The following is a 6,000-nucleotide window of genomic DNA, read 5'->3' as shown; positions in this document are numbered from 1 at the left end:
TGTCTCTCTCTGCCTCTCAAAAAATAAATAAATGCTAAAAAAACTTTAAGAAAAGGATGAAATGGAAACACTACTGGTGATGTGAAAATACACATTACAGATTATTAAAAGACCAACCTGAGTAATTAGCACAAATATCTCCCTATAAAATAGATGTATTGCAAAAAAATATTTTACAGATATCTTATTCACATATCAATTATATTAAAGGTTGTGCTGAATCTGCGAAATCCTGAGACTTCTATATACTGCTTTGTGCCAAAATAAATATTTGCCAATGTGTTTTTATTTATTTTTTTATTTTTTTTAATGTTTATTCCATTTTAAGAGACAGAGTGAACAGGGGAGGAGCAGGCCAGATGAGGAAGACAGAGGATCCAAAGCCAGCTCTGTGCTGACAGCAATGAGCCTGATGTGGAGCTTGAACTTGTTATGTGTGAAATAATGACCTGAGTTGAAATTGGATGATCAACTGACCAGGCCATCCAGGTGCCCCAATATTTGCCAAGTTTTAATGTTAACAAGTGACAATTAAAAAAGGTGCACAGCTTTATTCCCCAAAATGCAGCTTCTAAGATTCAAAACTCTTCTTAAGGAAATTATTATTTTTTTAAATAGTCAAATATTTCCTACAAAATGTACAATGTTGTTGGATAACTTGTCTTTTTTTCTATTTTTTACCTGTTGAAAACTATGGTCATCCACTAAATATAACCATATGAAGCTCTTCAAAATTAAATATTTTATATTATGGTAATATGATTATAATATACTTAAGTGAATAATCAAGGTAAAATAATATTATCCCATTTTATAAAATATGAATTTAGATATAGAATATATTGGATGAATAAGTTCAAAATTGAAATTTGAAATGCACTTATTAGAAAAATGAACACAGATTAAAAAGGTTTAAAAAATGGATTAATATATGTATATCTATATATCTATATCTATACATCTATCTATATATCTTTCTTAAATTATAATCTTGTCCCATATGATAAAAGAGCAAGGAAAGAAACAAACAATGGTAACATAAAATCTGGGAAATGAAATGGCTTGTTATATGGGGCTATTTAAAATTGATAACAAAGTACATATTTATAGTTTGTATAATTAAATCAAACTAAAACACTAATTGGATTATAATTAATTAATTACCTAAGGATTTCCCTTGAATTCACTTTATAAATTCACAATCTTTATTTCCTGAAAAATACTTCATAAACTCGTGAGGCTTTCCTAAGGAAAATTATAAAATAGATCAACGTAATACTGTTTGACACACAAAACACTACTATATTGAGTTTCATTTATGTATTCTATTGGGGATAACTACTTAGTGCCATTTACCTATAAACAATAATGTAAAAGCAGATCTGAAAATAAGAAGAGGATCAAAACAGACTAATATTGTCAGTTATACTCCATTAAACAATCATTATTCATATGAACAAAAATTATTGAAATGTATTATTTTCCAAGAATTTTAGAATAAGAATTCTCACTTTCACTAGTAGTCTAACAAATTTATATTCCCAATTGATAGTTAATGACACTTGCTGTAGCATTTCCATTAAGGCAAATTTATTCAGGAAGTGATAGAGCCAAGATTTGAAATAAATCTTGGTCCATTAGGTTTTTCATTTCTCTGTATCCAAGGCGTACAGAACTGTGATTCTTTGTGAAAGCTAGTATTTTGGAGTATTCAATAACACTGATAATTCAGATTCCAAATTATTTTGTCTAGATATTTGGATATGCCAAGGTTGGGGAAAAATTCTGATCTTTGTAACAATGATATATGGTATATGTAAGAAAACTTCTGGGTCTTAAGCATAGTCACACAAGTTTTAGTTTTCCTTGACTTTATGCTGATTTTAAGAAAACTGATATAAGAGAATGGAAATAATTGTGACAAGTTTAGTGGCAAAAATACTACACTTCAGAATGATGCTTTTCTAGAGAGCATGAAGAAAAGGGAAGAAAGAAGGAAAGAGAAAAGAAGAAAAGAAATGAAAGAAAAGAAAAGAGAAGAAAAAAGAAAAGGGAAGGGAAAGGAAGGGAAGGGAAGGGGAAAACAAGACAAGACAAGACAAGAAAGAGGTAAGGAGGTGGGGGAAATGGGAAGGAAGAAGAAAGGCAAAGAAAGCAAGCTTATTTGCAGTTGTGGGAAATTGTTTTTGTTTTTGTATTATCTACATTAGTATGATTTCATTAAACACAATAATGCATGTCAACTGATAATCACATGGGTTCAAAATTACCTCTATTTTTAGAAATTGAATACCTAATGAATAATAAAATATCTCTCAAATATTAGAACAATCATTATATGAATGCAATGAATAAGATACTAATAAAATATGACAGCTAGACATATTCTAATGAATTATAGTGCAGAATGAGTTTATTAATTAATACTTGAAAATAAAGACCAGAAATAAAAATACAAATCTTTGGAAAATAATGACTTTAAAATAAACAGAAAAATGTTTTTTTTAGTACAGACTTATTTCTCTTGATTTTAACTTGTTTTACTTTTTATTTTTTTAAATTTACATCCAAATTAGTTAGCATACAGTGCATCAATGATTTCAGGAGTAGATTCCTTAGTGCCCCTTACCCATTTAGCCCATCCCCCCTCCCAAAACCCCTCCTGTATCCCTCAGTTTGTTCTCCCTATTTATGAGTCGCTTCTGTTTTGTCCCCCTCCCTGTTTTTATATTACTTCTATTTACCTTCCCTTATGTTCATCTATTTTGTCTCTTAAAGTCCTCATATGAGTGAAGTCATAGGATTTTTGTCTTTCTCTGACTGACTAATTTCACTTAGCATAATACCCTCCAGTTCCATCCACGTAGTTGCAAATGGCAAGATTCCATTCTTTTTGATTGCCCAGTAATTCTCCATGGTGTGTGTGTATATATATATATATATATATATATATATATATATATACCACATCTTCTTTATCCATTCATGCATCAATGGACATTTGGGCTCTTTCCATACTTTGGCTATTGTTGATAGTGCTGCTATAAATATGGGGGTGCATGGGTCCCTTCAAAACAGCACACCTGTATCCCTTGGATAAAATGCCTAGTAGTGAAATTGCTGGGTTTAGGGTAGTTCTATTTTTAGTTTTTTGAGGAACCTTCGTACTGTTTTCCAGAGTGGCGGCATCAAGTTGCATTCCCATTTCATAGAGACTTATTAAATGGTTATCGGTATAAACTGTAGAATTTGAAACACCTGTTTCCTTCTTTTAACTAAATATAGCATATTTTAATAAGGTAATTAGATAAGTATAAAGTGGTGATTCAAAGTCTTTTATTTTTTGTATTTCATATTTCAAAGTAACAAAATGTCATTCCATAAAGCAGATAATGGCAGCATCAACAAAAGCAAAACTTTGAAATATAACAAAATAGTCAAGCAAAATGTCTTAATGAAAATTGCAAAGAAAATTATGTCTTGGAATATAGAAAAATGGACTCTCCAGTGAATATAAGTGAAAGCACCATGCCAGGGAGTGAACTATATTTTCATAATCTTTGACAATTTTCTTTTTGACATAGTTTGTTATCTATTCACATACTGATTACTTTCCTTATTTTCAAGTGACACATTCAGCATAACCTGAAGTATTAATTATATGTGTTGTCTCTGTTGTCATCTTGAAATATTATTTATTTACATTATTTTTTTATTGAATAATCATCAAAGTGTTGAAACTTGAATATGCTTAGACAGAATCTGCTTTGATTTTGGTATTATTTTGTGTACTCTCTGAAGAAAATACTTGCACTGACAGCAGCAATGAAGCAAATACAATTGTGGATTTAAAGGATTAATGGCTAAGGATTAAAATACTTAGAGGGGCGCCTGGGTGGCGCAGTCGGTTAGGCGTCCGACTTCAGCCAGGTCACGATCTCGCGGTCCGTGAGTTCGAGCCCCGCGTCAGGCTCTGGGCTGATGGCTCGGAGCCTGGAGCCTGTTTCTGATTCTGTGTCTCCCTCTCTCTCTGCCCCTCCCCCGTTCATGCTCTGTCTCTCTCTGTCCCAAAAATAAATTAAAAATAAAAAAAAAAAAAAAAAATAAAAAAAAAAATACTTAGATATAAGAGACCAGAGAAAGGGTGACGAAGTCCTAACAGATTTTGTCTTTTAGGTCACTATTTTAAATTTCACATGGTTCAGTAGTCTTGATAAGATATTATTATCTAATAGCTGAGAAATATGAGACTGGCCATATCCTGATAGCAATGGCAATGCATGAGAAAGAGCATGACTGCACAAATTTGTGATATTCATACACAAGTTTGATATACCTGTAAACAGGATGTACTGGTTCCCTATAATAATGGAATAATGAAGGGAAAATTAATTCCTTCTACATTGCAATTTAAGAAATTAAGTTTAGAGACATGTTAAGGTAACAGACACATTTCACTAACAAAGAATCAACATTGAAATTCTGAAAATCATTAGGGAACACACACACTCACACAAAGGCTCCTATGTACCTGAGCTGGAGAAGAGTAAAAGAAAAGGAACATCTGCTTTTCTTGTCATCCAAATGCTTTCCCTCATGCTGAAATATATGGTGAAAAGAAATACATTTGTCCATATATACCTGTATAAGTGTACATGTGATAAATGGAGAATGAAAAACTATTTCTAAAGCAGTTAAAACTAGTTGTTTATCTGGGAGTATGGGGAGCCTACTTGGGATTCTCTCTCTCCCTCTCCCTCTGCCCCTCTCCTGCTTGAGCACACATGCTTTCTTTCTCTCTCTCTCTCTCTCTCTCTCTCTCTCTCTCTCAAAATACATAATAATAAAAAACTAATCATTTATCAGTGATTTCTTATATGTTTAACCGAATTCAAAAGATATTATTGACCACTTGTGATATACTAAGATAAATGCTAGCTGGAAAACAGATTGGGAAGACTCAGAACTAAGAATCAAAAGTTCATGTATTGAGTAGAAGAAACAAAACAAATGTGTATAAAATAAGTCATTATATTCATATTTATAATACCCTAAGGACATTTTTAGAAAGAGTTCTGATTTATTAGCAGGTCAGAAGTCAAGGCACAAAGAGCGTCTATATCCTCTCTTCCTTCCCAAAGGAAATGATAGATAGCTAATGCTGTGTCTTATCTATGGTCTCCTTAATCAGTAAGAACAGTTATTTACTCAAGATCTCAAAATCTCATGAGGTAGCACTGCTCCAGCACAAGTAAAAAAATAATGTGAGAAAAAAAAGCATTTAACTATATTTAAAAGAAAATGTATGGACTCTATGTGAACACCGCCATAGCCAATTTTAATTGTACCTCAAGAATGAAAGAAGACCATAAACATTATCATGCCTAATTGTTGCTGTTATTTTTCATCATTGTTGTTGTTTTCATTCCAGAATCCAGATGAGTTCAATACTAAATTTCCATGAATTCTAAGAAAAAAAGTTATTTCCAGTACATGAATACACGTAGTGCCTAAAATGTTCCCAAGAATAATATATATTTTGTTTGAATTCAAGTTTCTGATGAACTTCAAGTAGGTAAAAGGCTATGGGTTTTTTGAATAAACATGATAGATTAGAAACACCTTTCAAATAAACATTGTGTCTATTGGTAATTTAAACTCTCAGAGTTTAAGTTTTCTTACTTGCAAATGAGTAGAATAATATCTTTCTTACATGTTGCCACAAATACCAAATTAAATTATTGTTTTTTACATAACACATATTAAGTGCTAAGTAGATTTCCTATTGCATGCAAGAATTAATCCAATATTTAAAAGGACATGACATTTTTTCTAGTGTATCATTTCCTAGGTGAAAGTTCAACATTTGACCTGATGGTCAGCCCAGAAGAGGCAATTAGCAAGAAGGTCACATAAAAAGAGAGTTAAAAAAAAAAAAGAAAGAAAGGAAAGGAAATAGGGTATAGAATACCCAGTCACCTATGTTGAATTAGATTGTAA

Source organism: Neofelis nebulosa, chromosome 10, assembly GCF_028018385.1.
Source record: "Neofelis nebulosa isolate mNeoNeb1 chromosome 10, mNeoNeb1.pri, whole genome shotgun sequence".
Taxonomy (NCBI): domain Eukaryota; kingdom Metazoa; phylum Chordata; class Mammalia; order Carnivora; family Felidae; genus Neofelis; species Neofelis nebulosa.
This window is presented reverse-complemented; position numbering follows the sequence as displayed.